General features: G+C 46.1%; 4 non-coding genes across 4 annotated transcripts; all 4 read left to right on the top strand.

Annotated features, from left to right (window-relative positions):
• Positions 1-4,283: 4,283 nt before the first annotated feature.
• Positions 4,284-4,365, top strand: TRNAL-AAG (transfer RNA leucine (anticodon AAG)). The gene has a single exon. It is a non-coding gene; the product is annotated as a tRNA-Leu (tRNA).
• A 1,540-nt stretch (positions 4,366-5,905) lies between these two features.
• Positions 5,906-5,987, top strand: TRNAL-AAG (transfer RNA leucine (anticodon AAG)). The gene has a single exon. It is a non-coding gene; the product is annotated as a tRNA-Leu (tRNA).
• A 1,540-nt stretch (positions 5,988-7,527) lies between these two features.
• Positions 7,528-7,609, top strand: TRNAL-AAG (transfer RNA leucine (anticodon AAG)). The gene has a single exon. It is a non-coding gene; the product is annotated as a tRNA-Leu (tRNA).
• A 9,881-nt stretch (positions 7,610-17,490) lies between these two features.
• TRNAL-AAG (transfer RNA leucine (anticodon AAG)) lies at positions 17,491-17,572 on the top strand. The gene has a single exon. It is a non-coding gene; the product is annotated as a tRNA-Leu (tRNA).
• The last annotated feature ends 2,619 nt before the right edge of the window (positions 17,573-20,191 follow it).

Below are 20,191 nucleotides of genomic sequence, written 5' to 3'. Positions count from 1 at the left end.
CTCGTACCATTGTGAATAGATACCCGTTCTGACAAGGTGCCATTGATTTTGAGTTGGGCGGTAGGGTTCTGGTAGAGGGATGAGATCCATGAGAACATATGGGGTCGTAGGCCAATGTGGCCGCAGGTTAGGAACAGGTAGTCCCACGCGACCCTGTCGAAGGCCTTCTCCGCGTCCGTAGACAGGAGAAGGCCCTCGACGTTTGTGGTGCGACACAGGTGTATTAAATTCAGAGCCTTAGTCACATTGTCCCTGGACTCCCTCCCCGGCATGAACCCCACCTGCTCAGCGCCTATCAAATGAGGCAAAAAAGACCGCAAACGATTCGCCACTATTTTCGCCAAGATTTTTAGGTCTAAATTTAAGAGGGAGATCGGGCGATAATTAGAGCAGACCGAGGGATCCTTCCCTGGTTTAGGCAGTAATGTTATATGCGCGCCCAGAAAAGTTTCAGGTAGATTGCGTGGTTCGCCGAGCGAATTAAAGACCTTCAGAAGGGGGTTCTCAAGAAGATTGAAAAAGACCTTGTAATAGTGGGCCGTGAACCCATCCGGGCCCGGGCTTTTGCCTGCTTTAAGGTTCTTAACCGCTGTCGAATGCTCCTCGGACGAGATGGGGAGTTCCAACGATTCAGCAGCTTCTGGGGAAAGAGTCGGCATACCGCTCTGAACTAAATAGTCTTTTATAATATGGTTCCTATCTCCTAGCTGTCCCCCCGGATTATGCTGGGGAGGGACACTATCGAGACGGGAGTAAAACTTATGGAAGCTTTCCGCAATTTTGTCGGTCCTATTTGTCAGAGTGACGTCGTTTGTTCTAATGGCTAAGATATTATTGGCTAGGGAAGCGTCCTTCAATGCCCTAGCTAGCATCTTCCCCCCCTTATCCCCCTTCTCGTAGTAGATTCTTTTTTTCAAGAAAAGGGTGCGTCTGCTCCTGGTTTCTAACAGATCCCTAAGTGCCTGGCGGGTTTGTAACAGTTCCTGAGCCTGTAGGGAATCTAAGGTTGCTTTATGTCGAAGTTCCAAACGAGCTATTTTATCAGTTAGCGTGCGGAGCTGTTGGGCGGCTACCCGTTTACGAGAAGCCCCTGCGCAGATGAGCTCCCCCCGCATGACGCACTTGTGAGCTTCCCAAATAGTCAAGGGGGAGAGCTCTTCGGAAGCGTTATCAAGGAAGTAATGTCTGAGAGCGTCAGTCAGTTTGGGGAGTAGTTCTGGATCCGTTAGTAAGGCCGGATTCAACCTCCACATACACGTCCTAGGCCTGTCTCCAAGGTGGTCAAGGGAAAGAGAAATGGGGGCATGGTCTGAGAGGGACTGTATGCCTATCCGAGCATCTCTTAAATTCTGTAGGTCTCTTTGAGTCACAAAAACATAATCAATGCGAGAGTATTTATCATGGGGCGTTGAGTAACAGGTGAAGTCTCTGCCACTGGGATTCAACGTGCGCCATGCATCAATTAAGGTTAAAGAATGCAAAAGGTTTTTAATGTATTTCAGAGTGCAATAAGGAATGCTTGATCTGCCAGAGGAAGTGTCCTGGGATGGGTCGAGGGGGAGATTGAAATCACCTCCCAAGAGAATACAGCCTGTGGCAAAACCCTTCAGTTCATCTATCAGATGTCTGCAAAAGGATTTGTGCGCACTGTTGGGGAAATATACATTGGCCAGAGTCAGCGGAACGTTGCCCCATGTCCCCTTAACAAATATGTACCTGCCGTCAGGGTCAGCTAATATATGTGTGACCGTGAACCCCGCTGCTCTATGGATTAAGATGGCAACTCCTTTAGTCTTAGCTTGAGAATTCGAAGCATAAAACATCTGAGGGTAGTTCTTGTGCCAAAGTTTAGGGTGTGAGTGATGGACAAAATGTGTCTCCTGTAAGTAGACAAAGAGAGGGCCAACCTTGCCCAGCTCCCTGAGGACTGAAGTGCGTTTCTCCGGTATGTTAAGGCCGCGGACGTTGTGGGAGACCAATGTCGGTCTAGTTCCCAACTCCGCGTAGGCCATTGGTTCTCGTGTGTTTGCTCCCCGGAATTACCCGGCCCGCAGAAAGGGAAGAGAAACAGAGGTGAGAAGAGGATAGACCCTCAGGGGGAAATAGAGAAAGAGGAAAGTCAGAAGCAGGAAAGAGGAGGGAACAGGTTATCACAAAAAGGCAAGATACGGCCTGCGCTCACTGCGGCTACAGGCATAAACAATGTGCGGGCAAACCACATGGCAACACCCAAGTGCCCTGTGGGCCGCTTGTGGGGTACGTGGGAGGAACTCCACACGAGGAATGTAAACTACAGCTTAAACAGAGCAAATAGATCACTGATGTGAACCAAAATTTAAAGAACTACAATAACAGGTAAATAAGCATCCAATACGGAGACCCAGCGCCCTAATTAGCGTCAACCAAACGTGCGAAATAACCTTCGGGAAGGGGAAAATAAATAAATAAAAAAAATAAAAGGGGGGGGAGGGGGGGAGGGGAAGCATCTATGTGCCCACCAGGAGGGGGAGGGGTGGGTAAGAGAGAAGAGCTGGTAGGATCCAAGTAACAAGGGCACAGCAAATATTCACCCCTCAGGGCAAAGAACCCGCTTCAAGTCTGTGATGGAAGTGGCGTCTGAGGGAGAGGGGGGGGAAGGGGTGCAGGCCAAGAAGCAACCTTTGTCCAAGTAAGCCCCCCCAAAGCCATGCAACAACGTGCAAAGTGCAAACTGTCAAAAACAAAAAGAAATGAAGAGAGGAACAGAGGTAAAAATCATCCATTATCCAGTCAGCCTCTCTTCAAGTGCGATCTCGATTTCTGGACTGCCTGGAGGGTTGGGGTGCGTGGGATCCTTCCCTGGAGGAACGTTGCCCGACTTTGCTCCTCTTCTGCGGAGGTTTAGCTGGCGAGGACAAAGGGGTATTAGGAGGGCTGAGCTCAGGTTGGGGGAGTTTAAACTCAGCATACCATTCTGGTAAGTCAGCACAAGGGATGTGTAGGCCAGCACAAAAATCTGGAAGATCTTCTGGCATCAGAAGCAAAAACTGCCTCCCTTCCAATGTAGCTTGCAAGGCGAAGGGAAAGCGCCATTTATAAACGATGCCTCTCTCACGAAGGGTTTCTAGTAACGGTCGTAACGCCCGTCTGTTTTGCAGGGTTATAGGCGACAAGTCCTGAAACAATGAAATCTCCGCTTCATTGAATACAATCCGGTCGTTTTTTCTGGCTTGGCTTAAAATTTCCTCCTTCAGCTGAAAACTCTGGAGGCAGCAGATAACGTCTCGGGGAGGGTCTGAATCCAGGGGCCTAGCTCTCAAGGCCCTATGCGCTGGTACAAAGTCAATGGGGGAATCAATAGGGTTTTCCAGCAGGTTATTAAACACTGACCTCAGAGCCGAAGTAATCTGATCAGGGCCTACAGTTTCTGGGATCCCCCTCACCCGGATATTACACCTCCTCCCCCTATTATCGAGGTCCTCCAGGTGTCTATTAATGTTAATTAAATGGACCGCATGTGAGGCTGCTGTAGCCTCCAGTCTGCGTACAGTCCTGTCCCTCTTGCTCTCAGCTTTCTCCAGTGTGGACATCTTCTCTGTGAGAGACAGCAAGTCAGCTTTAAGATCGGTAATTGCGGAGAAAAGCATATTCTTGATATCAGACGCAATTGAGGTCATGTCTCCCAGCGTGAGAGGGTGGTTGGGGTTCCCCAGCCCGCTTACCGGGTCTTCGGCTGTGGACAAGGAGCCATCGCTGAGGTCATCCTCCTCGCCTCGTGGCAGCGCCATCTTAGAAGGTGTGCTGCCGCCTGCTCGGGCCTGTGAGGTGAAAATATCCTGGATACTCCGAGTATGGGGGGTCCCGGATTGACGGCGAGCTCCCGTTCCCATCCCGGTGTGGTGGCGAGCCGATTTCAGCATGATGCGGTTTGAAATAGACCGAAGGGAGAGCTTACGGGCTGTGGGTCTCCTGGAGCTCTTGTCTCAAGCGGCCATTCCCGATGCGCGCCAAGCCACGCCCCCGCTGGCACACTTTTCAGCAGAGTGCCAAGTGAACTTGCCACAGAATGCTGCACCCAAAGTCCACTCTCAAGTGTAAAGTGACCACCACCTGCTGCCTCAGAAAGAGGACTGAAACACATAAGGTGGCATCTTGGCCATCTCCGTGAAACTTCAACTACCTTTTATAATGGATAAAGTGGTGAATACTTGTAGTTTAGAGTTCTGAGGCCTCCAGCTCAAGCAATGAATGCAGAGCATGGAATGTCCCACCCCATTTTAGTCGTTAGCGAGTTCAGTTTTATGGGTAGCATGGCCGAGCGGTCTAAGGCGCTGGATTAAGGCTCCAGTCTCTTTGGGGGCGTGGGTTCCAATCCCACTGCTGCCAAACTCCTTTTAACAAAATCCCTACCCTCTAGGGCTCAAGCTTCTCTGATCTTGCTCCTGCAATTTACTGCAGTTCCTTTCCCAACTCACTGGAATCTCAAAAAAACACTTACCTCTCTGCTTTAGCAGCATTAGAAAAGCTGCAATCATTGCATGTTTTGTTTGATACATGATACATACATATAATATGCATGTTGTGCACATATTACATACATGCTACACACACTACACACATATGACATACATGTTACACACATGTGACACACGTGCTACTTACATATTACACACATAGTTCACACATATTACACAAATGTTACATACATATGATATACATGTTGCATGCATGTTACATACATGTCACACTCATGTTACACACCATTTAGACACAATTTTACACACATGTCACATGCATGTTACACATATTACACACATATAACATACATGTCATACACATCACATACATGTTACACACATATGACATGCATGTCACACACATGTTACATTAATACGACACACATATGACATGCATGTTGCACATATGTTACATACATGTTACACACATATGGCATGCATATGACATGCATGGTACACACATGTTACATACATGTTACACATATGACACACAATACACATATGGCATGCATATCACACATATTACATACGTGTTACACACATATTACACAGATTATACATACATATGACATACATGTTGAATACATGTTACATACATGTCATACACGTATGACATACATGTTACACACGTTACATACATATGACACACATGACATACATGTTACGTACATGTCACATACAAACAATGAATGCAGAGCATGGAATGTAGACTGTCATGCCTCTTTTTAGTCCTTAGCGAGAGCACTTTCACAGGTAGCATGGCCGAGCGGTCTAAGGTGCTGGATCTAGGCTCCAGTCTCTTTGGAGGCGTGTGTTCAAATCCCACTGCTGCCAAGCTCTTTTAACAAATGCCTATCCTTGATTGCTCAAGCGTCTCTGAAGTTTCTGCTGCACTTTGCTGGCATTCCTTGCTCAACACACTGGAATCTCAGAACAGCAGCATTAGGTAATTGCATGCTTTGGTTGAGAAGTCTTCCAAAAGGGCACACTTCTGATGAGATGACTAGTGAAATGTTGTCAACGTTACAAAACAAGTCCAACTGAACGTGATTACCTCTCCTGTAAGCTAGATTCCACATTAACACTTTAAGTGTGGACACCAAAAAACAAGCAGTACTAATGAAAAGCTGGCACACTTTTCAGCAGAGTGCCAAGTGAACTTGCCACAGAATGCTGCACCCAAAGTCCACTCTCAAGTGTAAAGTGACCACCACCTGCTGCCTCAGAAAGAGGATTGAAACACATAAGGTGGCATCTTGGCCATCTCTGTGAAACTTCAACTACCTTTTATAATGGATAAAGTGGTGAATACTTGTAGTTTAGAGTTCTGAGGCCTCCAGCTCAAGCAATGAATGCAGAGCATGGAATGTCCCACCCCATTTTAGTCGTTAGCGAGTTTGTTTTTTATGGGTAGCATGGCCGAGCGGTCTAAGGCGCTGGATTAAGGCTCCAGTCTCTTTGGGGGCGTGGGTTCGAATCCCACTGCTGCCAAACTCCTTTTAACAAAATCCCTACCCTCTAGGGCTCAAGCTTCTCTGATCTTGCTCCTGCAATTTACTGCAGTTCCTTTCCCAACTCACTGGAATCTCAAAAAAACACTTACCTCTCTGCTTTAGCAGCATTAGAAAAGCTGCAATCATTGCATGTTTTGTTTGATACATGATACATACATATAATATGCATGTTGTGCACATATTACATACATGCTACACACACTACACACATATGACATACATGTTACACACATGTGACACACGTGCTACTTACATATTACACACATAGTTCACACATATTACACAAATGTTACATACATATGATATACATGTTGCATGCATGTTACATACATGTCACACTCATGTTACACACCATTTAGACACAATTTTACACACATGTCACATGCATGTTACACATATTACACACATATAACATACATGTCATACACATCACATACATGTTACACACATATGACATGCATGTCACACACATGTTACATTAATACGACACACATATGACATGCATGTTGCACATATGTTACATACATGTTACACACATATGGCATGCATATGACATGCATGGTACACACATGTTACATACATGTTACACATATGACACACAATACACATATGGCATGCATATCACACATATTACATACGTGTTACACACATATTACACAGATTATACATACATATGACATACATGTTGAATACATGTTACATACATGTCATACACGTATGACATACATGTTACACACGTTACATACATATGACACACATGACATACATGTTACGTACATGTCACATACAAACAATGAATGCAGAGCATGGAATGTAGACTGTCATGCCTCTTTTTAGTCCTTAGCGAGAGCACTTTCACAGGTAGCATGGCCGAGCGGTCTAAGGCGCTGGATCTAGGCTCCAGTCTCTTTGGAGGCGTGTGTTCAAATCCCACTGCTGCCAAGCTCTTTTAACAAATGCCTATCCTTGATTGCTCAAGCGTCTCTGAAGTTTCTGCTGCACTTTGCTGGCATTCCTTGCTCAACACACTGGAATCTCAGAACAGCAGCATTAGGTAATTGCATGCTTTGGTTGAGAAGTCTTCCAAAAGGGCACACTTCTGATGAGATGACTAGTGAAATGTTGTCAACGTTACAAAACAAGTCCAACTGAACGTGATTACCTCTCCTGTAAGCTAGATTCCACATTAACACTTTAAGTGTGGACACCAAAAAACAAGCAGTACTAATGAAAAGCTGGCACACTTTTCAGCAGAGTGCCAAGTGAACTTGCCACAGAATGCTGCACCCAAAGTCCACTCTCAAGTGTAAAGTGACCACCACCTGCTGCCTCAGAAAGAGGATTGAAACACATAAGGTGGCATCTTGGCCATCTCTGTGAAACTTCAACTACCTTTTATAATGGATAAAGTGGTGAATACTTGTAGTTTAGAGTTCTGAGGCCTCCAGCTCAAGCAATGAATGCAGAGCATGGAATGTCCCACCCCATTTTAGTCGTTAGCGAGTTTGTTTTTTATGGGTAGCATGGCCGAGCGGTCTAAGGCGCTGGATTAAGGCTCCAGTCTCTTTGGGGGCGTGGGTTCGAATCCCACTGCTGCCAAAGTCCTTTTAACAAAATCCCTACCCTCTAGGGCTCAAGCTTCTCTGATCTTGCTTCTGCAATTTACTGCAGTTCCTTTCCCAACTCACTGGAATCTCAAAAAACACTTACAGTGCCTTGCGAAAGTATTCGGCCCCCTTGAACTTTTCAACCTTTCGCCACATTTCAGGCTTCAAACATAAAGATATAAAATTTTAATTTTTTGTGAAGAATCACCAACAAGTGAGACACAATTGTGAAGTGGAACAAAATCTATTGGATATTTTAAACTTTTTTAGCAAATAAAAAACTGAAAAGTGGTTCGTGCAAAATTATTCGGCCCCTTTACTTTCAGTGCAGCAAACTCACTCCAGAAGTTCAGCGAGGATCTCTGAATGATCCAATGTTGTCCTAAATGACTGATGGTGATAACTAGAATCCACCTGTGTGTAATCAAGTCTCTGTATAAATGCACCTGCTCTGTGATAGTCTCAGGGTTCTGTTGAAAGCGCAGAGAGCATCATGAAGACCAAGGAACACACCAGGCAGGTCCGTAATACTTTTGTGGAGAAGTTTAAAGCCGGATTTGGATACAAAAAGATTTCCCAAGCTTTAAACATCCCAAGGAGCACTGTGCAAGCAATCATTTTGAAATGGAAGGAGTATCAGACCACTGCAAATCTACCAAGACCTGGCTGTCCCTCTAAACTTTCAGATCAGACAAGGAGAAGACTGATCAGAGATGCAGCCAAGAGGCCCATGATCACTTTGGATGAACTGCAGAGAACTACAGCTGAGGTGGAAGAGTCTGTCCATAGGACAACAATCAGTTGTACACTGCACAAATCTGGCCTTTATGGAAGAGTGGCAAGAAGAAAGCCATTTATCAAAGATATCCATAAAAAGTCTCATCTAAAGTTTACCACAAGCCACCTGGGAGACACACCAAACATGTGGAAGAAGGTGCCCTGGTCAGATGAAACCAAAATCAAACTTTTTGCCCACAATGCAAAACGATATGTTTGGCATAAAAGCAACAGAGCTCATCACCCTCAACACACCATCCCCACTGTCAAACATGGTGGTGGCAGCATCATGGTTTGGGCCTGCTTTTCTTCAGCAGGGACAGGGAAGATGGTTAAAATTGAGGGGAAGAGGAGTGCGCATGCGCGGGACTTCCGGATCGCCACGCTAACCGGGAGCTCCGCTCCGCTCCGGCCGTCTAAGGCATCCAGACCGCGCAATTGACAGCGAATATTTTCAGCGAGACCATCCACTCACTCCGGACACGGCAGAGACACCTCCCGTATGTCGCAGGGGCTTCCCAAGAGGGACGTTAACCGGCATCTTAACTTTGGCCTGGTTCCCCCTGAGCCTTCCAAGATGGCGGCCGCGTTGATCCCAGGCAGCAGCACCGCTACAGGCCCCATCGAAGCAGAACCTCCGCTGACTCCTCTTCCTCTTGTGAGTAGTGGCCAACATCCCTTCTCATCCCCAGCATCCACCGAATCTCTCCTAAGCAGACTGCAGAACGGGATGCCTTTTTCCCCCCTCAGTAATACACCGGGCAGTATGCTAGCTTCCCCACAGGCCCCTGTCATGCAGGCTATTCACTCCCCTGACATGGCCCAGCTTCTCAATAGCTTTTCTGACATGCTGGCAGCAGGCCTTGCTCAAAATGCTGCACAGATTACTACATCCATTAAAGCAGATATACAGAGCCTTGGGGCCAGGATAGACGCGATTGAACAGGCGGTTGATGACTCTAATGCACGCACAAACCAGAACACTTTGTGTATACAATCGCTTCAGGATCAACTTGAAACTGCCCATTCCAAATTAGAAGATTTGGAAAACAGAAGCAGACGATACAATTTCCGCATCAGAGGCATCCCCGAATCCACTTTAGATGTGCAGGACTCAGTCAAAGCCTTGATCAAAGATCTTATCCCTGATATTCCTGACCACAGGCTGGAATTGGATAGGGCACACAGAGCCCTTCAAGCCCCTCGTCAAGATGGCCTCCCCAGAGATATTGTTGTCAAACCCCACTTTTATGGGGTCAAAGAGGAAATCATGAAGCGATCGCGTAATAGAGAGGACATACTTCTGAACGGCAATAAAATCCAGATTTTTGCTGACATCTCTCCGGCTACTATCCAGAAGAGGAGATCCCTCAAACCGCTCCTGGAAGTCCTCTCCCAGAAATTGATTAAATACAGATGGGCATTCCCCTTTCGCCTGCAATTCCAGTATAAGGAGAAATCCTACAGCTTCACAAACTTCCAAAATGGCGAACGACTACTTCTCCAGCTTGGCCTCATCTCCCAGGAGGTCGACCATGACCAGATGGAAACCCGTTCCAGCTCCTCTAAGAGGCCCCCTCCGACCAGCCCGCTTCCCCCGATGTGGATGAAACAAAAGTTGAAGAGACACCGTGACTCCATCCCCCCAAGATGAATCCCTAGGCCTGCGTTCCCTGCTGGGAATGGCCCTAATCCTCTGCCTAGGCCGGCTTTTTCTCTTTTCGTTAAGAATGATCCATCTATACACCCAGACAGGTCTTTTTTTTTTTTTTTTTTTTTTTTTAACTATTTTGCTTTTTTTTTTTGAACATTTTTTACCCCCTTTTTTTTGAACATTTTTTACCCCTTTTTTTTTTTTATTATGTCATTATCTCTCTTATCATTATATATTGTCTGTTTGAGCCTGTCTGTATAACCCCATTGTTTTGATGGTTCACCTAAATGGTTCGGACCCCTGGAGGTCCCACCGTTATTTTGAAATTTGTAATGCCTAACGGCCGGAGCGGTACTCTTTGCCGCTCCCCCTGTTGTAGTCTCGAGGGCTCCTTATTTTCCCTCGGGACACCACCAGGCTTTCATCCCACTGTAGGGATGCCTTCATTCCGTTCCCTATTTTGTTTAGGGAACCGGAGCAGGTGCTGGCCGCCCAGCCCTGCTAACATGCAGCCCAGGATAGTTTCTTTCCTGGACCTGCTCTCTTCTCACCCTTCTCTCTCTCTCCCCCCTTTCTGGCTTTCCCTCCTTTTTTTTGCCCCCTTCTCCCTCTTCCCTCAGGTACCTCCAAGGGGAGCTCCCCACCCGTCTTCCAAGCGGTACCGGGATCGATCCCGCCTGATGACTCCAATGAACTCCTCTCTACTGGATCAGGTGAGACCCTTCTGCTTTTTTTTGCTCCTCCACCCTCGTGTCCATGGCTGATGATCCCCCCACGCTCCAATCCCTCCGGATAGGGACACACAATACGCAGGGCCTGAATTCCCCAATGAAGAGACGCAAAGCCTTTCATAGCTACCACTCGAGAAAACTTGACATTATGCTACTACAAGAGACCCACTTCCCAAAAAGCTTTAACCCTACTTTCTTACATCGTAATTACCCCACCTTTTATCTTGCTGGCGCTGAGGATAAGAAGCGAGGTGTGGCCATTCTCATTTCTAAACATATCCCGTTCACCCTTTCCAATATAATAAGAGACAGTGAGGGGAGGTACCTTCTTGTCAAAGGCCATGTGAATGGGACCTTGTTCACCTTCATCTCATACTATGCTCCTAACAAGGGCCAGACCCGCTTCTTTTCCTCAATGTTAACTTCCCTCTCTCCTCACATAGAAGGTAAGGTGGTCCTAGGAGGCGACTCCAACGTCGCCTTCGACCTCCTTTCTGATAAATCATCCCTCCACAAAACCATCCTCAAAAGGCCGCCCAAGCAGAGCCTCACTATCGCACGACTCCTCCACTCGATGGGCATGATTGATGCCTGGAGAGAGCTTCACCCCACAACTAGGGATTACACTCACTTTTCTGCCCCACACAACACGTATGCCCGCATCGACCATATCTTCCTACATTCGTCTGACATATCACTGGCCTCTCAGGCTACCATATGCGAGGTCCCCTGGTCTGATCATTCCCTAGTTTCCATTACGCTTTCAGGTCTGTTGAACAAAGCAAGCACCCCTCAATGGCGCCTTGGGGACTCTCTCCTATCCAATACAGCTCACCGCACTATGCTTGAACATGAACTGAAGGATTATTTCCGTCACAATGACACCGATGATACCTCTCCTGGTACTCTTTGGGAAGCCCACAAGGCGGTCATGAGGGGTAAAATCATACAACTTTCTTCACGCCTAAAGCGAGAGAAACGAATAGACATCGTAAAACTTGAGAAAGAATTCCGCTCCGTTAGCCAGGCCCACAAAGCTAGCCCTTCCCTCCCATCTCTCGCACGTCTCGACGCGGCTAGGCTTGCACTTAATACAGCTCTCACCTCCAACGCGGAACAGCATCTGCGGTGGGTAAGCGGTAGATTCTACCTTAATTCTGACAAATTCGGCCCCCACCTCGCGGCTAAACTTTCCCCGAAATATAGAGTAAGAGCCTTACCAAAAATCAGATCCCTGTCTGGCTCTCTGACCCAAAATCCCAAACAAATACTGGAGGCCTTCCACAAATTTTACTCCGACCTCTACTCTGGCCCTAACCCAGGTAACGATCAAACGATCGACTCATTTTTTAACAGCATCCCCCTCCCCAAAATCTCTGCTGCTCACCGATCCATCATGGATGCCCCTTTTACTGAGGAGGAGGTCAGTGAGGTGATCAAGTCCCTGAAAAAAAATTCTGCCCCCGGCCCAGACGGATTCTCCAATTGTTACTATAAATCCTTTTCGGAAATCCTCTCCCCCTTCCTGACCCGATTCTTTAACTCCCTAGGCCAAAACTCACCCGTTGACCCAGCTTCCAATCTCGCATACATATCTGTCATACCTAAACCTGGCAAGGATCAGAGCCTAGTGAGCAACTACAGACCCATTTCCTTGATCAATAACGACCTCAAAATAATGACAAAAATTCTCTCTAACAGGATGGGCTCTTTTATAAGTTCCTATGTCCACAAAGATCAGGTAGGCTTTATCCCGGGGAGACAGGGCCCCGACCAGATAAGGAGAGCTGTAGACATTATCTCTGTCCTCCAGGCTCGGTGGGACGGGAGCCCCCCACAGGAGGGCTTCCTCCTTTCGCTTGACTTACAGAAAGCATTTGACACTATCACTTGGCCCTTTTTATTCCGCACCCTGAAGCACTGGGGCTTCGGTTCTCCTTTCAGGACTCTCCTGAGTTCCTTATACTCACAGCCCAGGGCTCAAGTCAGGCTCCAGGGACACCTCTCTGACCCGTTCCCGATCTCCAAAGGCACCAGACAGGGTTGTCCCCTATCCCCCCTCCTCTTTGCCATAGGCGTGGAATCGCTTGCGATCGCCATCAGGAACCACCCAGACATCCATGGAGTTAGATGCGGCCAATCCGTACATAAGTGTGCGTTATTCGCCGATGATGTCCTCCTTTTCGTTACCAACCCTCTTATATCTACTCCCAATATCCTCCAACTTCTTCTCCACTTCGGGCAAGCCTCAGGGTTACAGGTTAACATGTCCAAATCCTTAGCCCTTAATATCTCCTCCCCCCAAGCCACAGTAGACCGACTAACGGAACGTTTCCCCTTCGCCTGGAGCACCTCCTCCATTCCCTACCTTGGAGTTCACCTCACCCCAAAATTCGACCAACTCTACTAACATAATTACCCCCCTATGTTTAAGAAGCTCAAGATGGATTTAGATCACTGGTCCCTCCACAAATTATCATGGATCGGTAGGGTGAACGCGGTCAAGATGACCCTTCTCCCTAGGATTCTTTACCTATTCCGCTCGCTCCCTATTCTTGTTCCCCAACCTCACATCCGATCACTCCAATTGTCCATTAACCGATTTATTTGGGGGTCCTCCACCCATAGACTCCCCAAGAACACTCTATTCCGTCCCAGACGGAAAGGAGGCTTGGGCTTGCCCAACCTCCGATGGTACTATCACGCTGCTCACCTGAACCAAATTTCGACTGTATACTCGAGAGGACCCAAACCAGATTGGATCGAGATGGAGAGACAGGAAATCCCCAACAGGCAGTCACCATTGACTTTCTTCTTTGGCGCCCCTCAAAAAGCAGACCCCCGATCATGTCCCCTACTCTCTCCCACTCCTTCGCGATTTGCGACACCCTACATAAGATGAATAATGTTACTTCCAGCTGGCACCCCCTGGCCCACATCTTTAATAACCCCGCCTTCCCCCCCGGTCTTAATGTTAAAGCTTTTCAATGGTGGCTGGACAAAGGCCTATATAGGATTGGTCACTTCTTTAATATGAATGGTCCCGTCACCTTGAAACAATGCATCTCCCAACTTGCCATGCCCCCCACGGAGCAGTTCCACTTTTTCCAGATAGCTCATTTCTTACGTACTCTCCTACCCACCAATTCAGATCGCCTCGAGGTCACTCCTTATGAACAGTGGTGTGTCTCGGCCATGGACATGAAGGGGGGAATCTCCCTGATCTACACAGCTCTGTCTACCCCCTCGGAGAAATCCAGTTATATGCTAAGCTGGGAACGAGACCTTGACTTGGAGTGGGACATGGACACTTGGCACTCCTATTTTACGAGAGCCTTCGCAGGGATCCTTAATGTTTCCCTCATTGAGGCAGACATTAAGGTCCTCACTAGGTGGTATTTGGTCCCAACCCGCCTGGCTAAATTCTACCCTCAGACCTCGCCTCTATGTTTTCGAGGCTGTGGTCACATGGGCTCCCTTCTCCATATCCTGTGGGAGTGTCCCCGGGTCAGAAGCTACTGGAACAAGATCTTCTCCCTGATCCGCAAGGTCACTGGCGTTGCGGCCCCCCAAACCCCAGCTATAGCGCTCCTGAACCAGACAATCCCCAAAATTTCTAAATACCAGCAATGTTTGATCCATTACATTCTGATTAGTGCCAAGATGACCATAGCCCGGGCTTGGAAGTCCCCAAGGGTCTCGTACCCAGCAGCTAAACAAAAAATCTCCTGGATTATGTTCCAAGAAAGGACCTCCAGTCTCATCATTGATAAATCTAAAAAATTCAAGAAAATATGGGATCCCTGGGCTCGCTACGTGGGGGTTCTCCTCTAGCCCTGGAACAGGACATAATTATGACACCCAGTATCACAGCGAGATCCCCGTCTTCCCCTTGGAGCTCCCCCTGGCATGGGTACCTCCCCAACCCACTCCTTTCCCTTCCCCCTTTTCCCCCTTCTGTCCCCTCTGTTTCTGTCCTGTCTTTCTTCTTCTCTTTACTCCGTCCCTCCCCTCGAAATCTTTCGTCGGGAGGTGATGGACATTTGGCACAAGTTCAGAGCCTGGACTGAGCAAGATTAATCGCTCCTACCTTTCGGCCTGCATAGGCACTGTTGTCTTGTGGCCCATAGGGCCTACCCCACTCTGGCCCCTCCCTTTGTTTCTTGTTTGGAGGGTTTAGAGTCGGATCGCACTATTGATTACGTTATTAATCACTGAGTTTGTTTGGTTGACATTATTTTGTTTAAGTTGTCCTATGTCAGGCTTGATGCACTCGGTAGTCCTAGGGGGTTAGGGGTTTGGGGGGCTCAGAGCTCCTGACACAGTCTGAGCCCATGTGGGGTGTCTGGAAGCCGGGCTCCCCAAAGGAAATTGAATTCTCCCTTTACGACTGTAAAAGTTCCCCTCTCCCCCTCCCCTGGACTTCCTTTTTTAGCAGTGGACTCCCATGTGCATCACTCGCTCCCCCCCAGTTTACATGTGCCCCGCATTCATGGCCATTATCCTTGCGGTTTCTGTTCGCGGGTGCCATTATCTCCCTTTTTATTGTCCCTTGGCATACTGTCTTTTGTTGCTTACCATGTGCCTTACTGTTGACTCTCCTGCGTGAGAGCAATTTGATACATGTATCATCTTTGTTTCAATAAATATCTTTAAACCAAAAAAAAAAAAAAATTGAGGGGAAGATGGATGCAGCCAAATACAGGACCATTCTGGATGAAAACCTGTTGGAGTCTGCAAAAGACCTGAAACTGGGACGGAGATTTATCTTCCAACAAGACAATGCTCCCAAACATACAGCAAAATCTACAAAGGAATGGTTCACAAATAAACGTATCCAGGTGTTAGAATGGCCAAGTCAAAGTCCAGACCTGAATCCAATCGAGAATCTGTGGAAAGAGCTGAAAACTGCTGTTCACAAACGCTCTCCATCCAACCTCACTGAGCTCGAGCTGTTTTGCAAGGAAGAATGGGCAAGAATTTCAGTCTCTCGATGTGCAAAACTGATAGAGACATACCCCAAGCGACTTGCAGCTGTAATCGCAGAAAAGGGTGGCTCTACAAAGTATTAACGCAAGGGGGCCGAATAATTTTGCACGCCCCACTTTTCATTTTTTTATTAGTTAAAAAAGTTTCAAAAATCCAATAGATTTCGTTCCACTTCACAATTGTGTCCCACTTGTTGGTGATTCTTCACAAAAAATTTAAATTTTATATCTTTATGATTGAAGCCTGAAATGTGGCAAAAGGTTGAAACGTTCAAGGGGGCCGAATACTTTCGCAAGGCACTGTACCTCTTTCCTTTAGCAGCATTAGAAAAGCTGCAATCATTGCATGTTTTGTTTGATACATGATACATACATATAATATGCATGTTGTGCACATATTACATACATGCTACACACACTACACACATATGACATACATGTTACACACATGTGACACACGTGCTACTTACATATTACACACATAGTTCACACATATTACACAAATGTTACATACATATGATATACATGTTGCATGCATGTTACATACATGTCACACTCATGTTACACACCATTTAGACACAATTTTACACACATGTCACATGCATGTTACACATATTACACACATATAACATACATGTCATACACATCACATACATGGTACCCACATATGACATGCATGTCACACACATGTTACATTAATACGACACACATATGACATGCATGTTGCACATATCTTACATACATGTTACACACATATGGCATGCATATGACATGCATGGTACACACATGTTACACATATGACACACAATACACATATGGCATGCATATCACACATATTACATACGTGTTACACACATATTACACAGATTATACATACATATGACATACATGTTGAATACATGTTACATACATGTCATACACGTATGACATACATGTTACACACGTTACATACATATGACACACATGACATACATGTTACGTACATGTCACATACAAACAATGAATGCAGAGCATGGAATGTAGACTGTCATGCCTCTTTTTAGTCCTTAGCGAGAGCATTTTCACAGGTAGCATGGCCGAGCGGTCTAAGGCGCTGGATTTAGGCTCCAGTCTCTTTGGAGGCATGTGTTCAAATCCCACTGCTGCCAAGCTCTTTTAACAAATGCCTATCCTTGATTGCTCAAGCGTCTCTGAAGTTTCTGCTGCACTTTGCTGGCATTCCTTGCTCAACACATTGGAATCTCAGAACAGCAGCATTAGGAAATTGCATGCTTTGGTTGAGAAGTCTTCCAAAAGGGCACACTTCTGATGAGATGACTAGTGAAATGTTGTCAACGTTACAAAACAAGTCCAACTGAACGTGATTACCTCTCCTGTAAGCTAGATTCCACATTAACACTTTAAGTGTGGACACCAAAAAACAAGCAGTACTAATGAAAAGCTGGCACACTTTTCAGCAGAGTGCCAAGTGAACTTGCCACAGAATGCTGCACCCAAAGTCCACTCTCAAGTGTAAAGTGACCACCACCTGCTGCCTCAGAAAGAGGATTGAAACACATAAGGTGGCATCTTGGCCATCTCCGTGAAACTTCAACTACCTTTTATAATGGATAAAGTGGTGAATACTTGTAGTTTAGAGTTCTGAGGCCTCCAGCTCAAGCAATGAATGCAGAGCATGGAATGTCCCACCCCATTTTAGTCGTTAGCGAGTTTGTTTTTTATGGGTAGCATGGCCGAGCCGTCTAAGGCGCTGGATTAAGGCTCCAGTCTCTTTGGGGGCGTGGGTTCGAATCCCACTGCTGCCAAAGTCCTTTTAACAAAATTCCTACCCTCTAGGGCTCAAGCTTCTCTGATCTTGCTTCTGCAAATTACTGCAGTTCCTTTCCCAACTCACTGGAATCTCAAAAAACACTTACCTCTCTGCTTTAGCAGCATTAGAAAAGCTGCAATCATTGCATGTTTTGTTTGATACATGATACATACATATAATATGCATGTTGTGCACATATTACATACATGCTACACACACTACACACATATGACATACATGTTACACACATGTGACACACGTGCTACTTACATATTACACACATAGTTCACACATATTACACAAATGTTACATACATATGATATACATGTTGCATGCATGTTACATACATGTCACACTCATGTTACACACCATTTAGACACAATTTTACACACATGTCACATGCATGTTACACATATTACACACATATAACATACATGTCATACACATCACATACATGCTACACACATATGACATGCATGTCACACACATGTTACATTAATACGACCCACATATGACATGCATGTTGCACATATGTTACATACATGTTACACACATATGGCATGCATATGACATGCATGGTACACACATGTTACATACATGTTACACATATGACACACAATACACATATGGTATGCATATCACACATATAACATACGTGTTACACACATATTACACAGATTATACATACATATGACATACATATTGAATACATGTTACATACATGTCATACACTTATGACATACATGTTACACACGTTACATACATATGACACACATGACATACATGTTACGTACATGTCACATACAAACAATGAATGCAGAGCATGGAATGTAGACTGTCCTGCCTCTTTTTAGTCCTTAGCAAGAGCACTTTCACAGGTAGCATGGCCGAGCGGTCTAAGGCGCTGGATTTAGGCTCCAGTCTCTTTGGAGGCGTGGGTCCAAATCCCATTGCTGCCAAGCTCTTTTCTGTTCAAATTTTTTATTGAATAGAAACATAAGACACATTCAAGACTGAAGATACAGCGCATGACATTAGTTTAACAGGGATATAAGTCAAGAACATAAACAAAGAAAGCATAACTTATTAGACACAGAGCATACATAGCAAAGAGTATTACGCTAGCTCTCTTCAAGTTAGAACAAGGAGAATAATGAATATCATTGAGTAGGAACTGGTATAGGGGGAAGAACCCCCCACCAAATTACAACATAACCAACAAAACTACTATGTCGGGATATAAGAAAACATAAGAACAGTAAATTCGTCAGCACACAGACCTTGTTCATGGCACAAAAAGAACTCAAATATATTGTATGAAGCCATGGGCTAAGAAAAAGGAGAAGAAAAGGAAAAAGAAAAAGAGAATAGAAAAAAGGGAAGGGGGGGGACAGAGTGGGGAGAGAAAGATAGCAAGTAAAGGGGGGACCGAATGGAAGTGGAGGTGGGGGGGGAGGGGAGTGGTCGGCGTCGGTAGGAGCGCCCGGGGCCCCAGGCAGCCATCAGATCAAACAGTCAGAGTGTGAACTCATTTCATGGTACAAGAAGGGTTTGGTCAAAATCTTGGGGGAGAAAGTTATCCACCAATGGGGCCCAAATTCGCGAGTGGCGAGGGACACGGTCCAGCAACGTCGCTTCGATCTTGCTATGGATCATGGCACGAGTCACTCTATGCTTAGTTTCAGTAATATGAAGATTCGGGGTCTTCCAAGCTTTAGCAATAGTCTGTTTTGCGGCCGTAGTCAATTGGAGGAGGAGACGGCATTGCGATTTGTTATAGTCTTCCTGGATATGATTTAGGAGCGCTATGGCCGGGTCGGGGGCTAAGGTATCATGTAACAGTGTTGAAGCAATTTGGAAAATTGCCAGCCAGAAGCGCTGTACTATCGGGCATGTCCACCAAATATGAACATGTGTACCCCCTTCCCCACAGCCTCGGAAACATACTGGAGAGTAATTCGGTAGGAATTTGGAGATCCTAGCTGGGACTAGATACCACCTCATGAGTACTTTATAGTTAGCTTCTAGGGCTACTATGTTTTGAGTCGACAATTTAGTCATAGCCCACACATGGGACCAGCTTTCCGTATCAAGGGTCAGGTGTAGGTCCTTGGACCACTGCGCAGCATAGGAGGGAAGGGTAGTAGAGGAGTTGTTTAGGTGGGCATAGATAGCTGAGATAGTACCCGGGGCATGAGGGTCTGAGGAGCAAGTTTTCTCGAAAAAAGACATATTGGTGAGAGATGTGGCGGATCCAATTATTGATTTAACAAAGTGGGCTATTTGGAGGTAACGGTAGAATTCAGAGGGAGGTAAGCCGTGTTGGGTCTGAAGGGCTGAGAAAGATCTAAGGGAGGTATCAGTAACAACATCAAGTATTCGACAGAGACCAGCTTGGGACCATAGAGTAAATGACCCAGGCTCCGCCATAGCTGGGTGAAAACGGGGGTGGCCGAAGAAAGAGAGTAAGGGGGTATGCCGAGAGGCCAGCCCAAAGGGGCCACGCAATCTGTCCCAAATCTTTACGTTCAAAAATTTTTTATTAACAAAGAAAGCATAAAGTACATAGACATCAGCATTTCGACTTGTACATAAAACAGGAAGACAGAAACAA

Source organism: Lithobates pipiens, unplaced genomic scaffold (assembly GCF_037356315.1).
Source record: "Lithobates pipiens isolate NorthernLeopardFrog02 unplaced genomic scaffold, aLitPip1_a1.2 Scaffold_28, whole genome shotgun sequence".
NCBI classification, from domain to species: domain Eukaryota; kingdom Metazoa; phylum Chordata; class Amphibia; order Anura; family Ranidae; genus Lithobates; species Lithobates pipiens.
This window is presented reverse-complemented; position numbering and strand designations above follow the sequence as displayed.